Below are 26,505 nucleotides of genomic sequence, written 5' to 3'. Positions count from 1 at the left end.
AGAGATTTCCCTCCACAATGAGAATTTTTCTTATTACAGGAACAAAATGAAAAAGGAGTCATTCATTCCACATGAAAAACAGGGACTTTAAAAAATGCAAACCCTGCCAATCACACGGAAACACAAGCTGCGATTAGAGCCCCTAGACTTTTCCCGTTATCATGAGCACATTTGAATTTTAGCCTAACACGGATCCTGTATTATAGAACACCTGATGGATTTCACTTTGAACATAATGCCAAACGTGTCTTAAATGTAAAATACTTATCACCCAAAATCAAGCAAATTTGGGTCTTTTATTGAAGAAACAGTCACAGCACCTCGTTTACAAACTTAAAACAAGGTCTCCCTAATCAGGGAAATGAGGATAATGCTGGAATCTATTATAATTGTTCTGCTGGTGTGTGAAGTATTGTTTGTAAAAGAAAAGCCAGACACTTCTGGAAAAGGCAAGTTCCTCTCCCCGGCCCACTATTGCTGTGGCCAGCAATAGTCATTTTGCTGTATCAGTTCAAACAACAAGTGAGACCCCTGGACTGGGGACTGGGAATACAAATGAGATACGGTCCCTGTCCCCAGGAATTCACTAGCTAATGAAAGATGACCGTTAAGGAGAGAGACAATTAACTTTAACCATGAGGTTGTGGGCACACAGAGAGGAGGCAGGGGGATGGGAGGGACTGCCCAGGAAAGGCTCCAGGGATGAGCAACATTTGTCCTCAGAAGAGGGGGAAGGTCTGAGTATCTGGGTGGCTCAGTTGATTAAGCATCTGCCTTCAGCTCAGGTCATGATCCTAGGTCCTGAGATCGAGCCCTGAATTCCTGCACCCTGCTCAGCGTGGGAGTTTGCTTTTCCCTCTTCCCCTGCCCCTGCCCCCTGCCTGTGCTCTCTCACACTTTTTGTCTCTCTCTCAAATAAATAAGATCTTTAAAAATTAAAAAAAAAGTAATCTAATGCACAACTTTTCATAATTAAAAAAAAGGGGGTGAAGGTCTTCCAGGTCCAAGAGCAGCATGAGCAAAGGTACAAGTATGAGGAGACTGGCACACTGGGCATGTCTAGGGGGCAGCTCTCCACCTGCCCATGCTCACCCAGGGGTATGCAGTGACTTGTGCCTGGCATTTGTGAGACCCAGGGACTGAGGGAGCATTTCTGCCTCGAGAGGCAGAGGTCTCCTGAATGGTAGCAAGGCTGAAGATACAAGAAGCAGACAAGAGCCCCAGGTTTCCTTAGTGATCTGATGTGCTTCCAGAGAAGTTTCTGGCCCAATGGGTGGGACAACAAAAGAGAAAGTCAGAGGATATTAGCCCAATGCTCAGATGAATAAAGGGAGTGGGCAGGAAAGGTCCCAGCTCCAAACCTTAGACCCTTCTGTGGCAGGTATCTCTGCCGACTTCAGAGACAGCACCATCACTACTACCTACAATACCAGGGCATCTCCCTTGAATCCATTCCTTCTTTTGTACTCCTCCCCAGCACTCATCAGCAATTCATCTCACCTCTACTTCCAAAGTGTACCCACCTTTGCCCCTTCTGTCCCCTTCTCTGCCAGCACTCCAGTCCAGGCCACCATTAGCTCTCATTTGGACAATGATGGACATTATATTCTATGATAAATCAGATGAGAATGTCCCCTTACTCAAGACACCCTGAAGATTTTTCTTTCCACTTGGAATAAATCTAAGCTTTTTTTTCTGTGGCCTATAGGCCCTACCTGTTTGGGGCCCCAGCCCAGCTCTCCAGTCTCACTTATAGACCACCCTGCCATGCTCACCTGGCTCAGTCCCATCACTCTCCTTTCTGCACCCATGTTTGCCTTCACTCTTTCCTCTGCCTAGAAGATTCTTCTCACCTAACATTACTGGCTCAAGAAGCCAGCATGACACCTCATTGATTGCCTTCACCCAACTTATCACTGCTTCCTTATTGTCTGTTCTCCCACACTGACACACCAAAGGCCCCATAAGAAGAGGGACTTGTAAACCTGAGTTCTTCGTGACTGTTTTCCTAGAACAAGATCCATCCCATAAAGGATGCTCAATGTACATTCCCTGAATGAGCAATCCCATGCACCTGCCAGTACACCTCAAAGCCTGGGGCCGTGTGGAAGCCATGTTTCCAGGAATTGGCCAGGAGAGGACAGTGCTGCCCTTGTGGGGCCTGATCTGATGTCAAGGAGGGGTTCATATGTCCCAAGGATTCCCAAGTGATGAAATCAAAGGCCACCTTTCCTGTCTTCACAGAACCTTTGTGGTAGAATACTCATATCTCTGCCACCCTGCTGACCACTCTGTGACTGCATTGTATTAATCAAGTCTCTCCAGGGAAACATAATCAACAGGAGCTCTCTCTGAATGTCACCTATTGTTGCCAAAGCTTTTAGACAACTCTGAGGAGGACAACCAACTCTTGCCTTAAGGTTCCCCCCCAGTCCACCCGACGCCCACCGTTCAACCTCTCACTTGCTCAAATACTCATTCAGCATGTATTTACTGAGCATATACTATGTATGAGGCCCTGTACAAAAGGCAAAATAACACAAACCCTGACCTCATATAGCTTATAGCTCAGTGGGAATATCACCTCTAAACAGCCAAATACACAAAAATATTCACTGCAACTGTGGTATGTGCTAGGGAGAGAGAAACACTGCATGTTCATTTCATCTGTCCTCCAGATATTTACTGAGCACTAAGACAGGCAAAACCTTATCTTAGGTGCTTACTGGAACATGTAAAAAGACAAAAGTTGGGAGGTAGAAGATGGTCCCCCAAGGAAATATCACTCAAGCTGAGACCTGAAAAACAGATAGGTGTTAACCTGACAAGAAGATGGGAAAGCATACTTGTCTGAGGAACACCATGCCAGGGTCCTGGGACAGGACATAGCTGTAAGAGCCCGGAGCATGGTGTGGGGTTGGGGAGCTGGAGCACGGTGAGGGGTAGCTGGACCAGGGGACAGCCTCAAGTCTCTCCAGGTGATGTGGGATCCACAGAGAGCTGTAGCTTGATCCTAAGAGGATCAAGGAGAAGCTTCTGGGAGGCTTTAAGTTGAGAGGTCATATACCATGTTCCATTCTCCCCTTTATGAAAGTCCTACAACAGGTTCTGTTTCACTATAACTTGTCTCAAAGACCCTGTCAGGTAAATTCATACTTGTATGATGCACTGCACACCTCCATGCTTTCGACATGCTGTTCCCCCTGCTTCGTATTTTGCTCTTTTCTTCCTCAGAAGACCCTTTTCATCCTCCAAAATTCAGTTTGGCTGTTGCTTCATCTAGAAAGCAGTCTGACTTCCCAGACCTCAAGAGCACCTTACAGTCAGCTCCAAATAACAATCAATTCAGAGTGTAGGCTTGACTAGGGTCGGTCCCAAACTGTTCGTTACTCATGAACAGAAAGTGAGAGGAAGCTTTTAGAAACTTTCAGAGCAATTACACAGAACAATTTTATGGCTGTAAAATCTAATAACAAAAACATAGGGCTTGGATTTTGTGTCTTTTATTTCATCTTTTCTAATGATTCATTTTTATTGTATTTTATACAAGTATTGATCCACAAAGGACTGAAATTTATTAAGAATGGGGGGAGGGGAACTTCACCACAGACGGTCTGAGAAGCGCTTCCAGAGTGCCTGCTGTTGAGAGTCGTCCTCTGCACCCTCCTCCCTCCTTCCCGCCTTTCTGACCACTGCAAAGTCACTACTTCATTTCACTCACACAACAACCTTACAGCGGAAGTGAGTCATAGCTTGCTTTCCCTTCTCTTATTGGAAATGAGCTAACTGAAGCTAAGAGAGAGGAAGCAACATGCTGGTATGAGGTTCTTGTTGCTGCTGTGACAACGTACTGCAAACTTAGTGGCTTAAAATTATACAAATGTATTACATTGTGGTTCAGGAAGTCATAGAGACTAAATGGGCCTCACTGGGCTAAAATCAAGATGTCAGCAGGACCATACTCTCTCAGAGATTCTAGGAGGGAAATCCATTTCCTTGTGCTTTCCAGAAATTACAGGATTCTTGCATTCTTGGCTCACAACTTCTTTGTCCATCTTCAAAGCCAGCAGCATAACATTTTCCAGGATTCTCATTCTCTCTCTCCCTCCCTGCCTCACCTCTGCTCCCATCATCCCATCTCCTTCTCTCATCTCTTTGTAAGGACCCCTGTGATTACATTGCACCCACCGGGATAATCCAAGATCATCTCCCCATCTCACAGTCCTTCACATAATCACATCAGCTAAGTCCCTTTTGCCATGTGAGCTAACATATTCAAAGGTTCCTAGAATTAGGGCACACATCCGTTAAGGGTTATTAGTCTGTCTACCACAAAGGTCAAACTATACTACTACTGGGACAAATATTTCTGGGATTCAAACCTAAGTCCTGGTCTCAGAATGCATGTTTCTCCTTTTATTTTGTTTTCCCCACTAGTCCCCTTTACCTTCTAATATATGTACAGATATTGGTATAAATACCTTGTTTAAAGTGTTTGGAAATTGAGAATGAGCAGTGATCTGCAGGTGGAGAAAGGATCCACACAACTGCATCTCCCTCAGCTGTGGAGGCAGCTGAGTCCCCGCACCAGTCCTGGAAAACACCAGGGGCTGCCCCATTTTTTTTTTTAATATTTTATTTATTTGACAGAGAGAAATCACAAGTAGGCAGAGAGGCGGGCAGAGAGAGAGGAGGAAGCAGGCTCCCTGTGGAGCAGAGAGCCCGATGTGGGGCTCGATCCCAGGACCCTGGGATCATGACCTGAGCCGAAGGCAGAGGCTTTAACCCACTGAGCCACCCAGGTGCCCCGGGGGCTGCCCCATTTAAGCTCTTACCCAGACAGAGCGTCAGGGCCCAGGAAGACCCGTGATAAGTCACCTGGAGAGCACATGCATACATCTCAGAAATGACAGGAATTTCTCCAGCAAGGACAATGTTCCTTGGCAATGTTGAATTTTTGTTCCCAGGCAGATAGATAAATAGATATGTGATTCTTATTAGCAAGAAGAATAACCTGCACAGAGTTTCTCCAGGAAGACATTAAGATAATCCAGCAGCGGCAATCCACTGCCAGCCCCAATCAATTCTTTGTAGTAAACTTTTATAAATCAAACACAGAAGACTCAGAATCCCTCAAGACTTTGTTCTGTGATGTGTTGGTTGATGCAAATGTTGGCACAATCCACTGTGTGGGGTTGTTAAATCATGGTATTTTCCTTACCCCATCAATTCCAGCATCTCCCACCTCCAGCCCTAAGGCCATCAACCCATCCTAGATGCTGCGACTCCCTCCCAGGGCAGCACACCAGGGGAGGAGAGCTGAGATGGACACTGGAAGCATAGGACCTGCTACCCCTCATTACTTTGCTCCTGGGCCAAGGGCTGAGGGGCCATCCTCGCTGTTCTGCCCTGAAAAGTGGGATTGGGGTGTTGGGGCCTGAGCAGGAGCAGTTGTTTAGCCCTTCCTGTCCCTGCCCATGCATGTGGTGTAAGAACCTGAGAGGCTGCCAAAGGACTACTAGGCCAAAGCCAGGACCTCACCCCCAGCAAACCAGGCAAGGCACAGGACCAAGACACAAAGGCAGATGGGGCTGAGTCAAGGTCTATGGGTGGAGCAGGGAGGAGCTGGTCATTCCTGACCATCCGAGGTGCTCTTTACAGAAGGTGAAAGCCCTGGACTGGGGCTCTGTCTCTCACAGCTGCGCTTTCCTCTGTCTCAGTGCATCCTGTAGTTTATGTTAATAATTCTTTATTTGTCTGAAGGACTGCTCTTTATGATGTTCAGACTGTGCGCTGCACAAGGGCAGCACACCTAGGGACTGCCACTGAAAGCTAGACATACACTCAGTGTGTATACACTCACCTTCTACCCACATGTGTGCTGGGACAGTAGCCACGAGTTGCCTCCCACTTAAATCCACCATGGGCACAGCCAGCCTTGTACATACTCCCCTGGCTCACCCACACTTGTGAAGCTGTGCCCTATTCCTGACAGTACTTCAGGCCCCTCTTTACATCACTTCTCTTTCCTAACTATTGTTCTGGAGAAGCAGTTCTACTCCCAGCACCCCTAATCAGACTCTGATCCTTATTCAGCCACCTACTGAGGAGTAGGGGACAGGCAGGGATTTTGACATCTAGGGTGGTAGGTGGGTGTGTGTGAGCCTGCAGCCCCAGGTGCCAGGAAGCTCACCTAGGCAGAGACACAGTTGCCACACACCACTGCAGGTGGAACAGTGCATACATTTATTGACTTTTCTTTTTTACGTAAGGGAGAAAAAGCACCTTTCTCTTCATAAAGAAGAAGAGGCTTTTTAAAGTCTTTAGAAAGTGACCCTGCTTATCTCCCCCCTCCCTAAGTTGACTGTGAGTTTACTGAGTTTGGATTAGGTACTACTTAGTGCCCCCAGCAACCAGCAGGTGAGTGGGTCTTGGACTGGTTTATAGACAGAGGAAGGACAGAAAGGAAAGACAGAAAGAGAGAGAAAACAGGCGGGGACAGAGGGGAAAAGAAGAAGGAGGAGGAGGAGATAACAATTTGGATAGATGGATAGATGAATTTCTTAAACCCATTAGACACAGAGATTCAGCCCCCTATCCCTCTCCCTCTCCCGTTTTGGTCATTTCTGTGCACTTCTCTCCTATCTCTCCCATACCCTCCGGGTTATCCCTGAGTCCATTCATATCTTCTAGACTAAATCACTGCTGGGGCCCATGCACTGTCCTTCCAAAGATGTGGCCTGGAGCTCTACCCCTCTTTCCCAACTCCTACTCTGCCAAGGAAGCCAAGCCCTGGGAGCCAGACTCTCTTTCCACAACAGTCACTCCGGGAAAGGCAGTGGTTCTTCCTCTTCCATCTCCCTGGGCATCAGGGTATGCTAAAAGGATCTTGGCTGCTACTACCTCCCTATTGGAAGATAGAATTTTCTTTTTTACTCAGCCCAGTCTGCCCAAACCCTACTTTCATACTCAGCTTATTTTTTCACTGGGAAGATTTATTTCCCTGAACATTCTTAGCACCCACTGTTGTGAGGTTTCATATGTAGCCTATTCCTGAGAACACTGAGCATTTTCAAGGCTCCAAGATGTTGACTCCAAAATGAATTCCCTCAAGGGACTCCTGATGGGCATTTGATGGGCTGAAGCTGGGGAAGGCATTTTTTTGAGCCCTTAATCTGTGTCAGACATTGTCCTGTGCCCTGGGAACTGCAGTAGATAAGAGAGATCCCAATTCTCACGGAACTTGCAGACCAGCTGGAGGACATAGATAATGAATAAATAAATGTTGGCTTGTGCTGCATCATATGGGATAGACAATGGTCATGGTGGGAGCTAGGGAGGCTCTTGAACTTGGGTGGTCTCTGCAGAGATGACTTTAGACTTTAGTGATAAAGAGGACAAGGGCAAGAGACAGGGAGGAGGCAGCGCACTTCGACACTTGGGGGAACAGATGGAAGCTGATGTGACCCGGGTACCTCGAGTGAAAATGAGAAGGTCGGAGATGACAGGAGAGACAGGTTGAACACAATTACATTACTTACATTAATGACTATTCTATATTGAGTGCTTGCTGTGTGGTCAACACTGTAAGTCCTTCCCCTTGGTTATGTCATTTAGTTGTCACGATGACCTCCAAGATGGTAATTATTAGCCTGGTTAACAGATACTAAAAATAATGATGTGCATTGAGTACCTATTATGGGCCATACACTGGACTGAATGCTTTGTGTGCCTCATCTCATTGATTCTTTTTGGCAACTTTATGATGTTGAAGTGTTTTTACTTCTCCCATTGTGTAGGTGAGAAAACATGAAGACCTGGAACATTTGAGCAACTTAGAGGCCCCACCACTGCACTGGGTCAGAGTGACTATAGGCTTACGACTGTCTACACCACATGGATCACTGCCCTCTTGTCTGCTTGCTCTTCAAGATAGCCTTGATGTCTGACTTTAGGAAAATCAGAGGCATGATTCCCACCACAGGAAAACATTGGAATATGTAAGGATTTGTCCAATGGGGCTCTTTCTAGGGCCCTAGAGTCCTCTTTCTAGGACGCTGTAGAAAGGCCCTGAGAAGTTGATGGTGCAAAAGGCCCAGTGTGTCTTCTCCGGCCAGCTGTGGTTTTAGCCTCCCCAAAAGTGGGCTTGGAGATTCATTCCAATCCACTGCTGCCTTTCAAACCTTTGACACACAGAAGGAATGGTCTGCCTCTGAAGCAAACCTCCAGAACAACACCATTTTCATTCTTCTCTGTCACAACCCAGACCAAGCCCAATTGACTTTAAAGTGATTTGCCTCCCAGAACTCTCCCAGTCCTCCTTGACAATGTTCAGGCCAATAGATCATTTGAAATGTTTTTATAACATAAAAATCCAATCCTTTATAGCAGGCAATCAGCAGTCTTAAAATAATTACCCATAACTAAAGAGAAACCAACATAAGATCAAATGAAATCTGATTAATGGGTGGTGAAGACCAATGTTCTTTAAATAATTCCCTAAAATAAATGGCATAATCCCTCCATGAAGATATTTCTTTAGTGGCTTAAGATAAATAGACTTTATTTTTTTTTTCCAAAGCACCTTACAACTAAATTACATAGCACTTTTGGGAGGTTCTGGTTATTTTTCCTAAGTAGAGAATTTTCTGTGTGCTTCTATTTTCCCTCAAGGTTATCACAGAAAGAGAATAAAATTTCACTTTCCTCCTGCAATTATGTTGCTGTATTATTTTTGTAATAAGCTTACAAAGAACAAGCTCCCAAAACGCAATTCTCGATCTGAAGTTCACCAGGTTGAAATTGAGAGATAAAACCTCTTTGCTTCTTACTGGACATCTTTTTTTTAAGGTCAGTGTTGATGACAATTCAGAAATTCAATTTCTCCTCAGATGCCAAGTTTCTAAGGCACACCTGGTAGAAATTTGGTGCAGGGCCAACCTCGTACGAAACTGAAATGGATTGCTGGGAAGACTCAGCACACCCCAGCCCTGGCCCCACCAGCCTCGTGCCTTAAGTTCTGAAGTCATATAAGATAGGGTTTGGGGACCTTAAAAATGGGGAAACTGAGAAGGGGCCAGCTAATGAGGAGACGAGGGGCTGATGGTGATCAACAGATCCTTCCAAGGGACAGACAAGAATGAATTGTTTTGGTCAGGTAGAGGGAATAATATGCAAACACCAGGAGAGGAAATTGAGACCCAGCTGGAGTGAACGGCCCTATCCATTTTTCCCCATGAGACCAAAAGGAAAGAGACAAAGCCGGTGGGGGTGCAGATAATTTTGGAAGGCAAAGCAAGAATCCCTTTCTGAGCATCTACTTTCTCAGCTCAGTGAGAGGTCAAGTCAGTCCCCAGTGGTGAAGGGAGAGGTATTGACATAGAGGATTTGAAGAGAAAGGGAAAAGTGTGAATGAGCCTCTGAGAGGAAGGGAGGAGAGCACTGCCAGGGAAACATGATCTTCCATGCAGATCTGAGCACCTAACTCAGGTAGTGGACCAGAAGTTTCCGGTGGTCCAATCAGCAAAACCGTGTAACCATACTGACAGCACTTGGCAGCCTAGCAACGGAGTTGAGAAGATAAAGAGCCAGACTGACCCAGTGTGGAGGGTGCTTTTTGCGTGGGGGAGCACTGAAAGGCAAGTTAGGTAAAGGGAATGGAGATGCTGGCAAAAGAGACACTGAAGTGATGGTCGGGGTAATTTGGAATAGAGGTGACTAAATGAAGGATGGAAGTAGAAAGAACTCTGAAGTTTCAAGGAGGTAGAAATTTCAGTGAGAATTGAAATCAGATCTGTGGGAGGCACACAGGGAGGGAGGAAGAGAGGGAGAGAGGGAGAAAGAGAAAGGTGGGATGATCTGAGAGTAACCACAGTCCAGGACATCAGAGTGGAAGAAATCAAGGGAAAACGTGGGCATGGCCATGAGGACAGACAGCCAAAATGCAGAGGAGAGTAGGCTTTCTTGAATTATAGAGACCAAGACTCTGAGGAGGCAGAACAAGGAACAGACCACCCATGAGCAGACTGAAGTCCCTGAGAATGACAGCAGAATGGCAAGGGGAGAAAACGATGCCTAGTATACTGGTAGAATCTTGGGACAATCCAATCCACTTTGAGGGGCAGAACCCCACTCTCCTCCCACCCCCAATCAAAACAAACATTTTTGTAACAGAACTTTCTCCCTCTGATCAACAAACTATATCATAAATTACCTGAAGTCTATAAGCCTTAAACTAAAAGTGGGAGCACACAATTAGATAACAAGTTAGGGAACTCAAATTTAAAAGGAAGTGCTGTGGTTGAAATGTTTTCTCCCAAATATGCCTTAAACCTCCCAGCTTCTCTCAGTCTGCACATCCTCTGGTCCGTGGTCCAAGCTACCACCAAATATTGCTCTTCCAATGGTCTCTCACTGACCTTCCTACTCTGCCACCGCACCCAGAAAAGTCCTTCTCTGCACTTCTGTGCACTCAGTCTGGGTGGCTCAGTGGATTAAAGCCTCTGCCTTCAGCTCAGGTCATGATCTCAGGGTCCTGGGATCAAGCCCCACATCGGGCTCTCTGCTCGGCAGGGAGCCTTGCTTCCCCCGCTCTCTCTGCCTGCCTCTCTGCCTACTTGTGATCTCTCTCTCCCTGTTACATAAAGAAATAAAAAATCTTAAAAAAATAACTGCTAATAACTTACACCTACCAGCCCTTGCTAGAACATTCCTAGGCCTCCTTTCTCAGCAGTGTCAAAAAGATACTGGCAGCTCTGCAGAATGGAAAACGTACACATAAGGGACCTGGTTCGGTGATCCTCCTCCAGAACCCAGTGGTGGTTCAGGGCACTAACCCTACACTTCTGGGCTCTTCAAAGGCCCCAGACACCCAGTACCACCATGAAAGCAAAAGATGGAGGAAGACTTGGAGAAACTTTACCTGATCCTTTTGAGAGGTTTTTCTTTGATGATCTCCTCCAAAGCCCAGGGTCTTGAGACCTTGATCACCTCACTCCTGACCCATCCTGGTAGCTAACAGACCCACTGTTGTTCAATGGCTAGGATTTACTCTCCTCTCAGCATCCTTTATCTTTCCTATAATTTCATGGCAGGCTGCTATAACAAAATATCATAGACTGGTGGCCTTTAGCAACAGACGTGTATTTCACACAGTTCTGAGGACTGGTAAGTCTGAGATGGAGATGCTGGCAGATTTTGCTCCTGGTGAGAGCTTGGCTTGCAGATGGCTACATGCTTGCTCTGTCTACACATTGTGGAGAGAGCAAGAGCCTGGTGGTCTCTCTTCTCTTCTTGTAAGGACATTAATCCCATCATGGGGGCCTTACCCCCATGCCCTCATCTAAACCTAGTTATTCCCCAATGGTCCCACCTCCAAATATCATCACATTGAGGTTAAAGCTTCAACACGTGAGTTTGGGGGAAAACAAAGATTCAGTCCATAATACCTTCCCTTATCTTTCTTTATTCCCCAACTCCTCCATGGGGGGGCTAATAACCTCCACAAAAGGACTCAATCACTAAACACTGAATCCTCTTGAAACCTAGCAAAAATATACAGAAATAAAAAGTACATCTTGTACAGAAATAATATAATAATATAAATATTTTAATATTTTAATATTAATTTAAATTAAATATTAACAATATTGATATATTAATAATAATAAATATTAATAATATTAAATAATAATAATATAATTATAATAAATATTTTTATAATAATAAAAAGTACATCTTCACAAGATGTAGGAGTGTACATGTACGGTGGGACGAGCACGAGTTAAAGCCACAAGACTGGGCTGGAGCCCAACTCAGCCAGTAGTTTGCCATGAGTTTTGGGGTAAGTCTTTCATTGTGTCCCATTGTCTTACATGTGATAGGACAATAAGAATACTTACCTCCTAGGACTTCTATGAGGATTTATAAGTACGTTCACATGAAATGCTCAGAAAGTGCCTGGTACATAGTAAGTGCTAGATATATGTTTGAACATGTTGAGGTTATGAATGAACTATGCAAATGTTCGTGAATCAACACAAAAAAGCAAGGAACAAATGGCCAAAGTTGGCCCAATCTCTAATTCCCAGAAGGGACACTACCTGGAGAACTGGGTTCAGGAGGCTAAGCTTGCTATCTTAGTTTGGGATGTCCCAGAAGGACACATAAAGTAAGCACTGGAGGCAAAATTGTCCATGGGGGGGTGGACAGAACAGTGGTAGGAGGGAGGGCAAGGAGTATGGGAGACAAGGGCAATGGGTAAAGGCACTTTATTTAGCCAACTACCATAATGGAAGCTTAACGCTCCACCTCATGGGGAAATTGAAAAATAACACAAAAATACGGCTCAGGATTATCTGGCCAAGGCTCCAGGGTATGAGAAGACTCTTGCCTGAACACCCACCAGCCAGTGATTAAGGGCTGACCTTAGGAAGAAGTTAATTCATAGGGACTTCCAGCCAGCTGTGCACAGGGATGGGTGGATCCCGGACCCTCAGGGAAAGCGCCAACAGAGGTGCAGGCGCTGGCTGGCTCAGGTGGAAACGGTGCATTTGAGCAGGCAGAGGTTCAGCACCTGCTGTAGCTACACCTGTCAAACTTGAACGGGCTTCTTCCATGCAATCACAATTCTGGAACAACAAAGGTGCGAATGTTGTTCTTAACTATCAGCTCCCACCATGCCCTTCTACTTCCCTCGAGACCGGTGTGATTAAATTCAGTCAGTTTTCCCACACAGTGCTCACTCTGCCTCAGCCATCTGTACCGCTGAGAACAGCTGGTGTGAAAGCTCCAGGGGTTTCCATATGTAAAGGTTTACATGTGTGCAAAGAAGTCCTTAGCATGGACACACTGAGGCCTCACCTTGAGTGTTCAATGTCAGATTCTTCACAGCGCTGGTGGGGATGTGCGTCGGATAACAGTGCCCAGCAGTAAGAGAAAGGAATCATACTTGCTGAGCCCCTACTATATGCCAGCACTGAGCTGGGTCCCCATACCACACTTAATCTGCAGCCAGCCCAACAAGCTGCAGTGAAGGAACAGATTTTCCCCTACCCCCGCCAGCCCTGGAGCCAGCCAAAGTGATGGGTGAAAATAGATTCATCTTGGTGCTGTTTTGACTTGCGTTTGTCTGCTTACAAATGAGGTTGAGCAGCATTTCGTGTTTATTGTTCCCCAGCCTTTTAGCCTGTATATAAGCACATTACTTAGCATACATATACCACTCCTTGCCCATTTGTAACCTTGCTTTCCTGGGAAAGCTGACTTCTGATCCAAGATGCAGTTTTGAGGAGCCAGCTGTGTTCCATGCATGCTTGTGCTCACAAAAGAATCAGATTCAAAGGACAGAAAAAGAGGTCAAAACAGTAGTTTCTGCAGTGCCTCAGGGACTGATCCCCTGCAACCCCCAACTCTGAACTTGAAGAAGACTAAAGCCAAAGGTTGAGCAGGCTGTGCTGATTATTCCCCACTTACAGTCACCCTTCCTGCCTTCTCTGCCCTGCCCTGCGCCTAGAAGCTGACCCAAGGGACTAGCTGTTACTTCGCTCTTTGGCTTCCAGGTGGGTCTGGCCAGTGAGAGACACTGTCATGAGAGAAGAAGGCAGGAGAACAGAGCTGAAGGAATTTTTCTATCACACCCTGGATTGTTCCCTAAGGCCACCATAATAAACTACCACAGCTTGGAATGGCTTAAATCAACAAAACCATATTCTGTCACAGTTCTGGAGGATGGAAGCCCAAATCAAGGTGTCAGTGGGTTGGTTCCCACTGGAGGCCCTGCCGAAGAAGCTATTCCATGCTCTTCTCCTACTGCTGGTAGTCTCTGTCATCCTTGGTGCTCCTTGGCTTGGAGACACACCAGATCTCTGTCTCCATCTTCATGTGGCATTATCCTTTCTGGTCTGAGTCTGTGTTTCCTCTTCTTTAAAAAAATATTTATTTATTTGACACAGAGAGAGAGCGCACAAGCAGCAGGGAGGGGCAGAGGGAAAGGGAGAAGCAGACTCCCCGCTGAGCAGGGAGCCAGACATGGGGCTCAATCCCGGGACCCTGAGATTATGACCTGAGCTGAAGGCTGATGCTTAACTGACTGAGCCACCCACATGCCCCTGTGTCTCCTTGTCTTATAAGGACAGTAGTCATACTGGATTAGGGCTTACCCTAATGATCTTATGACCCTAATGACCTTAACTTGATTACATCTTTAGAGATGCTATTTTCAAATAAGGTCATATTTACAGGTGCTAGGAGTTAGGACTTCAACATATCTTTCTGAGGGGGGCGCAGTTCAACCCATGACACCTGGCTACTGCTCTCGTTGGTTCCTCTTGGCTGCTACACCTGTCCAGCCACCTGTCTTTCATAAGTACACTGTCCCCTCCCCTGGGTCTTTGGAGCACAGTGCTGGTATCCTGGAGTCTTTTACCCTTACCCGGCCACACTTCTGTCCATAGGCCCTTCACTAAGCTTAGAATTGCACTCCCAGGGCACATAGCTGAATTATGAAGTTGAAAAAATCCAAAGAGGGCATCACAGGAACAATTTGGGAAGGTTGACCTGTGCCATTGGTGTGTGACAGGTCCCGAGACAAGTGTGACATCTAGGTCTAAAGAAGTGTGTGAGAGACCTGACTTGAAGTACCCAGGAGACAGCTTGCCCTCCACCAACAGCAGAGCAGAAATGTATGTTGTATGTTACCTGCTGGGCTTCATTATGGAAGCGGGATGGGTCATTTCGAAAAGACCGAAACTGCTCTCTATCTCAGGACAAGGCAACTTCCATGGACAAAAACTTTCAGGTAAGTTTTCCTATTCCTTATCTTCCATTCAATGCAGGAAGAGCAAGAGGCAGTCTGGGGAGAAGGGTTAGAAGAGTAATTCAAGGGAAAAGAGATGCTGGCTGTACCCTTTCTTCACACCCACCCCCCACCAATACGGTTCCCATCCTGAATCAGGCTCAAAGCTGAAGAAGTCTAACTTGGAAGGAAGTTCTGAATTTTGGTTACTGCTCTGGAATGAACATTGTAATCATTAAGATGAGGCTGGCTGTTCTTGTGACTGAATGTCAACGAAGGCTGTTGTCCCTCACAGTGACAAGAACAGCTATGGAACTTCATAGAAATTTCACCAAAGGCACAGGGAACTATGGTCCACGGAGCAGGTCTGATGGGATAGTGGCAGAAAAGAGTAAGTACGTGTAAATACTTGTCTCCTGCCAGCACCCTGTTGGGTTCCACCCATTCTGTGTGCTTGATAGAAGGAGCTAGAGCTAGGATATGAACATATGCATACATCAGATAAAACGGAAAAAAAAAGAAGTATAAATACAACAGAAAGATGAATCAGGGACAGCATACATAAATATGGGGTTCACAGGGTCAAACACTGGTAAAAAATTGGACGGCAAATATGTCTCTGAGTTTCCTGGCAGTCAAAGCAAGACAATCAATTACAAAATTGAATCTGTCCACAAAAAATAAGGCATAGTAGTTTTCCAGATGAAACAATGCCTTTCTTGTACTCAAGCCTTAAATTTTTCATGTGATTCTTCAAACAAGGTCTACTGATTTAGTGGACAATATCCTCACCAACAAGCTGCGATAAATACTCTGGAGGATTTCTCCCATCCGTTTCTTACAGCCTCCATCAAAGGAAGCCACGAGCAAGGCAGCAAGAGCACCCTAGTAGGAAGTTAGCACAACTGGTTGCAAGCAGGTAACTCCCCATGATCTGACTTACCAGGTTTTTACCGTTTGTGTTGTAACAGCCATTAGAATAGAGCACACCCAGTAAGTTTCACAGCAGGAGAGAAGAACAAAAGGAACAGATGAAAGGGTCCCGTGGAAGAAGCGGGGTCACCATTTTTCATTCTCCACCTTCCCTAGTGCCCAGGAAGGAAAATGCATCCATCACTTACAGTGAACACTGGCCTCAATGGGCTAACCTGTTCAGCCAATTGAAGCAAAATCTCAGGCTTTTGAGGGTATCCAAAAGGCACTGTATATAAGAAGTCTTTTTTTTCTTTTTGAGGCATTTTTTTTAGTTTTTTTCTAGGTTTTGATTCACAACACACAATTAGGAGCTCACTCATGTTAATTCTGGCTACAGCTGAACACTAAAGCTGAATGGTGTCAGGAAGTGGAATGATATCCCTCCAAGATTAAATATGTGTGGCCTGAAAGACTCTGCTTCAAAAGTATAACGTAATTATAATAAGGAATTGATTTGGATGTAGAAGTATACTATTATTCAAATAACTTTCAAACATTACAGAGCTTAATGAAAAATGCCATTTTCTACCTCGGCAGAGCATGTAATAGTTTGTTGCTGCAAGTAAAGTTTAATTTGTACAAAGGTTTGATATGTCTTCTGTCTCTGAATCCCACCCTGGGTGATGTGGACCTCTCCTCTCTTCTCCGTCTGCATACGAAGTTTTAGGAATGAATGAAAGACTAGGAGAAAGTATGTCACTGGGTAGGCTGCTCCCACTTCACCGCAACTGAAAGAAAGATGAAATGTGGTCTTTAGGAGGAACCGCCCAACTCCATGGGCATTGTTGCAGTCAGGAACCATGTGAGAGTCGGCGAGACAGAGGGGGACAGCAGGGTACAAGTTGGCATGAGGGCACATAAGATCATCCAGGCTGAGAGATGACAGAGTACTGAGGGCACAAGGCTTCCAGGCTCCAAGAGGCTCTATGGGGGTGGAGGGCCCTGGAACACCCCAGGCCCAGGAAATGGGGCTGCAGGGATGGGCAGTGGTCTGATCGCAAAGGGCTCTCCCTGGGGAGCATCAGCTTCCAGAGGCAGGAGTCAGGTGTTTATCTGAGTTCCCAGAGGTCCTGGCCCCACAGCTCACACTCCTTTGGTGTTGAGCTCTCTCCCCTTGCTCTTATGGCCTTGGATTATGGTCCAGCCTCACTCCAGGATTAGAGTAGTCTATTCCCTTCTCTAGTTCCACCAGTAAACTGGAACTTTCTCAGGAAGCAAATGCCTTTCTCGTAATTAGGAAAAGGCATCTCTCCCTCCAGGCCCCTTCCCTGGATGCATGCAGCCAAAACATGTGCTTGGACAGCAGGACATGGGCAGGTGCTTTTGGAGCAACACAGAAGCATGACCAGAGCCAGCAGCCCTGTTTTTCTAGGTTAGGCCAGTGTGCCTTAGCTCTCTGCCTTCAGTGACTAGAACAGCATCGTAATCAAGCCACAGACACACACAAATCCTTGATGAATGGCTATTCAAAATCCTTCAAGCCAATATACATGGGATGATCTTGGGAAAAAAAACCTTCTGCTTTGTTTGTGGTTTGGGTGTGTGTGTTTACATGTACATTTAGTCCAGAAGGATACAGAGCTGTTATTAGAGGTTATTCTGGGGAAGTGAGACTGGAAGGAAGAGAGTTTTATTTTATTTTGTTGTTTTTTTATAAGAAGCATATGTAACTTTTGTAATGCAATTTTTCAGTTTAAAAAAAAGTCCACACAGCTTAAGTGAGGCCCCAACTCCTGCAGGAACACCTTTGGACTGCCAGACCTGTTGTCCTGTCCTATTTCTGAACACCACTAAGGCAGAGTGGATACCTCCAGCCAAGCCAGTTACCATGTGTGCTCTGATTGGTGCTCATTCATCTGCACCTGAACAGAAGGGTAAATGGGATGTTCCTGCTTAGCTCAGAATTGCAGCCCCATGGCTGAGAGTCTTTGGTGTTAAGTGCCTGTAATTATGAAGAAAGCAACAAGGTGTTTGTTAAGAAACAACCTAGTGGTCCCATAACCAGAGCCCACCTCTCCACCAAGGAGGGAGTTACTAGGGGAGATGACTGTGAAGAGAGAGGGCATATTCTTGTCTAACACAGGCCAGGTGAAAAGGGCTCATGGGACACCACTCAGAAAGGTAGGGATACTGCCAAAAGGGAACCTGGCCACCCCTCTCCAGCCAGATGCCTGCCATGAGACTGTTTGTCATAAAATATAGGGAGAACATTTCTTGGGAAGCCTGGCTATGAGTTGCCTGGACCTTGGGAGAGAGGGTCAACATTCTCCCAGTATCACTTGTAGAACTCTACAGATGGAAGGCGAACCAGAACAGCCCATGGCAGCCCCATGAAGTGAGAGAGCCACAGGGTTTGGAGCTCCCAGGGGACAAGCCACTACCATGGAAGGAAATGGACTGGCATGCCCCAGGAGGATGAACCACCAGGGTAAGGGGCCTCAGCAGGAAGAGCCTGTGTGAGGGGCAGGAATGTCACAAGAGATCAGGGACCTGGGCAGTGAAGAACCTCTAGTGAGGGGCTTCTTAAAAGTCCACACATTTCCCTGCAAGAGAGCTAGCATGTCCCTGCCTGTCTATAGAAAAAGGTGAACAAAGAAGATACCATTAAGCAAATACGCTTAGTCCCTTTCCTTTAATTCTCCTTCCTCCTGCCCACTCAAGAAAAGTTGAAGCATGAGTCATAGGCCTCAGCTGAGCTGGGGGTGGGAGAAAGTTTGGATGGGAGAGAGGCTGAGAGGGACTTGCAGTTACCTAATGTGAGTCTTGATTGTCAAGATGACCTTACCTATAGTTAAAGTGACCACAGAATTATGGGGTCTGCTGAGCTATTGTCAAGAGGTGGGAAAGGGAAATACAACAGAGAATGTTTGGAGGCTGTGGTTAAAAATCAATCAATCAATCTATCTATCTATCTTTGCTTTGTGTTCTAGAGAGTTAAGATTGAGACTCCAGTTTAGATGAGTATCCCCAACAAGTTATTCTGTCTTGGTGGAAGAGGATTGTGTAGCCTAGTGTCTGGCATCACTTTGTCTAGCATGTGGAGTCCATGAAATGCCTAAGAAATCTGTGTCGATCAGGAGGTGGGGATAGGATTCAGCAGAACACACAACCTCGAGATCCTCCTCCAGCCCCAATTTGGATACACTGACCTCAGCTGAACAACAGGTAACATTTTTTTAAAGATATATATATTTTTTAAGACTTTATTTATTTATCAAAGAGAGAGAGAACAAGCACAGGCAGAGAGAATGGCAGGCAGAGGCAGAGGGAGAAGCAGGCTCCCTGCCGAGCAAGGAGCCCGATGTGGGACTCGATCCCAGGACGCTGGGATCATGACCTGAGCCAAAGGCAGCCGCTTAACCAACTGAGCCACCCAGGCGTCCCAACAGGTAACATTTTAAATTAGCAGAACCTTCAGAGTTTTTACCCTGGTGCTATGAATCTTAACTCTCCTGGAGCGGAATGGAATACATGACTTTTTCAAACATACCAACCCTTCCCCAAATATTCCTTTTGTTAGAATCTTTAATAAGTTCTCAGAAAACAGCTGAGGAAGTTTAGAAAATACTGCCCTAAGCATCACTGACCCCAGCATCTGCCAGAGACAGCATTCCCCAGTCCCCAGCTGTGGGACCTTCCACCTGTTCATTCATTTATTGTAGGAACGCTGGCATGTGTACTCTACAACAGTGTGCTAGGGGCTGAAGATACAGAGGAGGATAAGACAGATGCTGCTGCTTTCCTTCTGGAGTATATGCCCTAGTGAGCGAGAATGACAGTGTACGGGAACAATGAATGGGAATGGAGACATAAGCAATGAGGATAGCTGGGAGCCAGGGAGCCCATAACAGGATACCTTGATCCCATTGGGGGTGTTAAAGAAGGTGTCCCTGAGGAACGGACATTAAAACTGCGAACTGGACAGAATAACTTGTTGGGGATACTCATCTAAACTGGAGTCTCAATCTTAACTCTCTAGAACAGTGGGTTAAGCCTCTGCCTTCGGCTCAGGTCATGATCTCAGCATCCTGGGATCGAGCCCCGCATCAGGCTCTCTGCTCAGTGGGGAGGCTGCTTCCCTCTCTCTCTGCCTGCCTCTCTGCCTACCTGTGATCTCTCTGTCAAATAAATAAATAAAATCTTAAAAAAAAAAAAAAACAAAACTGAGAACTGGAGAAAGAATAAAAAGTAGTGGAGGCAAAAAAATGGGCAGAAGATATGAACAGACACTTCTCCAATGAAGACATACAAATGGCTATCAGACACATGAAAAAATGTTCATCATCACTAGCCATCAGGGAGATTCAAATTAAAACCACATTGAGATACCACCTGACACCAGTTAGAATGGCCAAAATTAGCAAGACAGGAAACAACGTATGTTGGAGAGGATGTGGAGAAAGAGGAACCCTCTTACACTGTTGGTGGGAATGCAAGTTAGTGCAGCCACTTTGGAGAACAGTGTGGAGATTCCTGAAGAAATTAAAAATAGAGCTTCCCTATGACCCTGCAATTGCACTGCTGGGTATTTACCCCAAAGATACAGATGTAGTGAAAAGAAGGGCCATTTGTACCCCAATGTTTATTGCAGCAATGGCTACGGTCACCAAACTGTGGAAAGAACCAAGATGCCCTTCAACGGATGAATGGATAAGGAAGATGTGGTCCATATACACAATGGAGTATTATGCCTCCATCAGAAAGGACGAATACCCAACTTTTGTAGCGACATGGACGGGACTGGAAGAAATTATGCTGAGCGAAATAAGTCAAGCAGAGAGAGTCAAGTATCATATGGTCTCACTTATTTGTGGAGCATAACAAATAACATGGAGGACATGGGGAGATGGAGAGGAGAGGGAGTTGAGGGAAACTGGAAGGGGAGATGAACCATGAGAGACTATGGACTCTGAAAAACAACTAGAGGGTTATGAAGGGGCGGCGGGGGAGTGGGGGGGTTGGGAGGTTGAGGGACCAGGTGGTGGGTAATGAGGAGGGCACGTACTGCATGGAGCACTGGGTGTGATGCCAAAACAATGAACACTGTTATGCTGTAAATAAACAAATTAAAAAAAAAAAAAAAGTAGTGGAGGAGAACCAGAGGGAATTCCAGCTTGAAAAAACAGTATGCCCAAGAGGCAGGAAAAAGTCTGGCTACATTCCAAACCCATGTTTCAGTGCTCAAACCCAGGGGCACCAAACAATCCAGAAGAAAAAAAAATGTACAAAAGGAAAACTGCACCTTAGAAGTTTCTTGAAAGTTGGAATCTACATCAACAATCTCTTTGTTTTGCAGGAACTACTAACATTTTTTCACATTCCTCTTCCATGCAGTGTCTGTCGACTTTAAATGATTTCCCAGCACCCTCCCTGCCAGTTGGGGCATCTAATATCTCCTCAGGTGAGAAGGCATTGATGGATGTGCCACGGTTTTCCTTTATTGCATGTCCAAATCTATCACCATGCATTTTATAAATTAGTATTCTTAAATTCCCATTGTACATCATGTCCTTTGATTTATATAATACAGATCTGATTTATGGATCATTGCAGTAATTTATAGCTCAGATAACTAATTCATCGACCCAGCACCAAAATGTATAAGTCACCTAGTACTTTTCTCAGTGACATAGATGGGTCCTAAATGATTTGGGTGATTTATATTGGCAGGGGACTAATTCATGGTGTGAAACCATGGAAAGTCCCAGCTTTTGATCATTCTGAGGATTGTCTTCTCCTCAAAGGCCCCAAGAGGAGAATGATCAAATGCCCTAAAACCCACACACTCCCAGGAATTTACCCTAAAGGAAATAAATAGTCTAGAAGAAAGAAATGGCTATGAGCACACCTCTAGTAGTGCAATTCAGAATGGCAAAATGTTGGAAATAATATAGATATCTTATAAAAAATAATTTGGCCAAGTATGAGTCTTCAACTGAATGTATATAATGTTAAGCAGCAAATAAAAATGTTTCCCAGGGGTGCTTGGGTGGCTCAGTCAGTTAATCATCTGCCTTTGGCTCAGGTCATGAACTTGGGGTCCTGGGATTGAGCCCCACATCAGGTTTCCTGCTCAGCATGGAGTCTACTACTCCCTCTCCCTCTCCCCCTGCCCCTCCCACCCTCTCAGGTATGTGTGCTCTCTCACTCTCTCTCAAATAAATAAAAATATTTTTAAAAAAATGCTTTCCAGAACTCAGTGGATCTCAATCAGGGTTAATTTTGCCTTCCAGAGAATATTTGGCAATGTCTGGAGTCATTTTTGATGTTACAACTGGGGGTTTGGGGCCTGCTGGAATCCACTTAGTAGGGGTCAGAAGTGTTGCAGAATGGCTCCCCACAACAAATAATGATCCAGTACAAAATGTCAAAAATGCCAAGGTTGAGAAAGTTTGCCTTAATTACATGTAACATAAACAATTTACTGATTTGGGAGGACAATCAGAACACAAAATTATATCCATGCTATAACTTCAGCTATAAAAATTAAATATGCAGATGCACCAGGACTGCAGAAGGACAAGATAAAGAGAAAACAGATGTATTGTTAGGATGAAACTATGGGCAATTCTTCAAAACGTGTTTTATTTTTGCAAATCAATTTTTTTAACAATTAAAAATGGAAAAAGTACTTTATGGCAAGTGAACAATAGAGGAAGGAGATAGATGAGAGCTGAAAGGAAGAGAGATCAAAAATACAGAACACAAACACAAAACAGCTGATTTAGGCAAAGAGTTTACCAGCCTGACTAAATTCAGAGTCTTTTGTAGAGATGTCTGAATCAAAATGCAGACCCCTCACTATGAAATGACTCTTTTAATCTGTATTAATGCTCCTTATGTGATATTAATAGAGCCACATCAGTTTTCTTATGCTTCGTGTCTGCAGGGCACATATGTTTTTTCCTTTCCACCTGCTTGTGTGTTTGTATTTCAAGTGTGTATCTTTTAAACAATATAAGTTGGGTCTTGCTTTCCTATCCAGTCTGAGAATCTCTGCCTTTTGAACAGAATGTTTAATCCATTTCCATATAATGTGATTCTTATTTTCTAGTTATCTACTATGTTCCCTCTCCCTTTGTTCTTCCTTTATTTGAATTAATCAAGCATTTTTTTACTTCTACATTCTGTGTCCTTCATGGACCATCTAACTATAACTCATTTTGTTTATGCTTTATGGTTGCTGTCATAATTAAAATATGCATCTTTATCATAGTCTGTCTGTAATTAATATTATACATTTCCTTTATAAGGAAAAATTTGCAAAGTGTAATTCTCTTTATACTCCCTTCTACCCTTATACTATCATTATACATTTCACTTCTACATATATTTTAAATGCCATAGTACAGTGTTACCATTTTTGCCTGAAAGAGTCAGTTGACTTTAAAGAATATAGAGAATAAGGAAAAACAGTATTTGCAAAGACTCCACCCCCAAACTACTAGAACTCATACAGCAATTCAGTAACGTGGCAGGATACAAAGTCAATGTACAGAAATCAGTGGCTTGGGGGAGGAGTCAAGATGGCGGAGAAGTAGCAGCCTGAGACTACATCAGGTAGCAGGAGATCAGCTCGATAGCTTATCTAAACATTGCAAACACCTACAAATCCAACGGGAGAGCGAAGAGAAGAAGAACAGCAACTCTAGAAACAGAAAATCAACCACTTTCTGAAAGGTAGGACTGGCGGAGAAGTGAATCTAAAATGACGGGAAGATAGACCGCGGGGGGAGAGGCCGGCTCCCGGCAAGCGGCGGAGGAACGGAGCACAAAATCAGGACTTTTAAAAGTCTGTTCCACTGAGGGACATTGCTCCAGGGGCTAAACCGGGGTGAAGCCCACGCGGGGCCAGCGTGGCCCCAGGCCCCGCAGGGTCACAGAAGGATCGGGGGAGTCGGAGTGTCGGAGAGCTCGCAGGTTTCAGAACGGAGAAGCTGACTGCAGAGACAGAGCCGTGGACTGAACTCTCAGCTCGGGGTTACCTTGAACTGGTCGCGGGCTGGGTGAGCTCGGAGCGCGGCTAGAGGCTGGGGATACGGGAGTGATTGGGTGCTGTCCTCTGGGGGCGCACTGAGGAGTGGGGCCCCAGGCTCTCGGCTCCTCCGGGCCGGAGACTGGGAGGCCGCCATTTTCATTCCCGTCCTCCGGAACTCTACGGAAAGCGTTCAGGGAACAGAAGCTCCCAAAAGCGAACCCGAGCCGATTACTTAGTCCGGCCGCCGGTAAGGGCGGTGCAATCCCGCCTCGGGCAAAGACACTTGAGAGTCACTACAACAGGCCCCTCCCCCAGAAGATCAACAAAATATCCAGCCAGGACGAAGTTCATCTATCAAGGAGAAAGCAGATTCAATTCCTAAGACAGCAGAGCAATTCCAGAGGAGGAGAAAGCAAAGCACGGAACTCATGGCTTTCTCCCCATGATTCTTTAGTCTTGCGGCTACTTCAATTTTTTTTTCTTTTTTCAATTTTTTTTTCTTTTTTCTTTTTTCTTCTTCTGCTAAATTTTTTTTTAAACTTTTACCCTTTTCTTTTTTAACATTTTTTGACTAGTTCATCGAAATATATATATTTTTTCTTTCTTTTTTATATTTTTTATTTGTTTTATTTTTTAAATTTTTTTCTTTCTTTTTTTTTTTTCTTTTTTTTTCAGAAGCTGTTTTTATCCCCTTTCTCCCCCCCACAATTTGGGGTCTCTTCTGATTTGGTTACAGCGCATTTTTCCGGGGTCTTTGCCACCCTTTTAGTAGTTTATTTGCTCCTTCATATTCTCTTATCTGGACAAAATGACAAGGCGGAAAAAATCACCACAAACAAAAGAACAAGAGACAGTACCGAAGGCTAGGGACCTAATCAACACAGACATGGGTAATATGTCAGATCAAGAGTTCAGAATGACGATTCTGAACATTCTAGCCGGGCTCGAAAAAGGCATGGAAGATATTAGAGAAACCCTCTCTGGAGATATTAAAGCCCTTTCTGGAGAAATTAAAGAACTAAAATCTAACCAAGTTGAAATCAAAAAAGCTATTAATGAGGTGCAATAAAAAATGGAGGCTCTCACTGCTAGGATCAATGAGGCAGAAGAAAGAATTAGTGATATAGAAGACCAAATGACAGAGAATAAGGAAGCCGAGCAAAAGAGGGACAAACAGCTACTGGACCATGAGGGGAGAATTCGAGAGATAAGTGACACCATAAGACAAAACAACATTAGAATAATTGGGATTCCAGAAGAAGAAGAAACAGAGAGGGGAGCAGAAGGTCTATTGGAGAGAATCATTGGAGAGAATTTCCCTAATATGGCAAAGGGAACAAGCATCAAAATCCAGGAGATGCAGAGAACCCCCCTCAAAGTCAACAAGAATAGGTCCACACCCCGTCACCTAATAGTAAAATTTACAAGTCTTAGTGACAAAGAGAAAATCCTGAAAGCAGCCCGAGAAAAGAAGTCTGTAACATACAATGGTAAAAATATTAGATTGGCGGCAGACTTATCCACAGAGACCTGGCAGGCCAGAAAGAGCTGGCATGATATATTCAGAGCACTCAACGAGAAAAACATGCAGCCAAGAATACTCTATCCAGCTAGGCTATCATTGAAAATAGAAGGAGAGATCAAAAGCTTCCAGGACAAACAAAAACTGAAAGAATTTGCAAACACCAAACCAGCTCTCCAGTAAATATTGAAAGGGGTCCTCTAAGCAAAGAGAGAGCCTAAAAGTAATAGATCAGAAAGGTACAGAGACAATATACAGTAACAGTCACCTTACAGGCTAATAATGGCACTAAATTCATATCTCTCAATAGTTACCCTGAATGTTAATGGGCTAAATGCCCCAATCAAAAGACACAGGGTATCAGAATGGATAAAAAAACAAAACCCATCAGTATGTTGTCTACAAGAAACTCATTTTAGACGTGAAGACACCTCCAGATTTAAAGTGAGGGGGTGGAAAACAATTTACCATGCTAATGGGCATCAGAAGAAAGCTGGGGTGGCAATCCTTATATCAGATCAATTAGATTTTAAGCCAAAGACTATAATAAGAGATGAGGAAGGACACTATATCCTACTCAAAGGGTCTGTCCAACAAGAAGATCTAACAATTTTAAATATCTATGCCCCTAACGTGGGAGCAGCCAACTCTATCAACCAATTAATAACAAAATCAAAGAAACACATCAATAATAATACAATAATAGTAGGGGACTTTAACACTCCCCTCACTGAAATGGACAGATCATCCAAGCCAAAGATCAACAAGGAAATAAAGGCCTTAAATGACACACTGGACCAGATGGACATCACAGATCTATTCAAAACATTTCATCCCAAAGCAACAGAATACACATTCTTCTCTAGTGCACATGGAACCTTCTCCAGAATAGATCACATCCTGGGTCACAAATCAGGTCTCAACCGGTATCAAAAGATTAGGATTATTCCCTGCATATTTTCAGACCACAATGCTCTGAAGCTAGAACTCAATCACAAGAGGAAAGCTGGAAAGAACCCAAATACATGGAGACTAAACAGCATCCTTCTAAAGAATGAATGGGCTAACCAGGAAATTAAAGAAGAATTGAAAAAATTCATGGAAACAAATGATAATGAAAACACAACAGTTCAAAATCTGTGGGACACAGCAAAGGCAGTCCTGAGAGGAAAATATATAGTGGTACAAGCCTTTCTCAAGAAACAAGAAAGGTCTCAAGTACACAACCTAACCCTA

The sequence above is a fragment of the Meles meles genome, chromosome 4 (assembly GCF_922984935.1).
Source record: "Meles meles chromosome 4, mMelMel3.1 paternal haplotype, whole genome shotgun sequence".
NCBI lineage: Eukaryota > Metazoa > Chordata > Mammalia > Carnivora > Mustelidae > Meles > Meles meles.
This window is presented reverse-complemented; position numbering follows the sequence as displayed.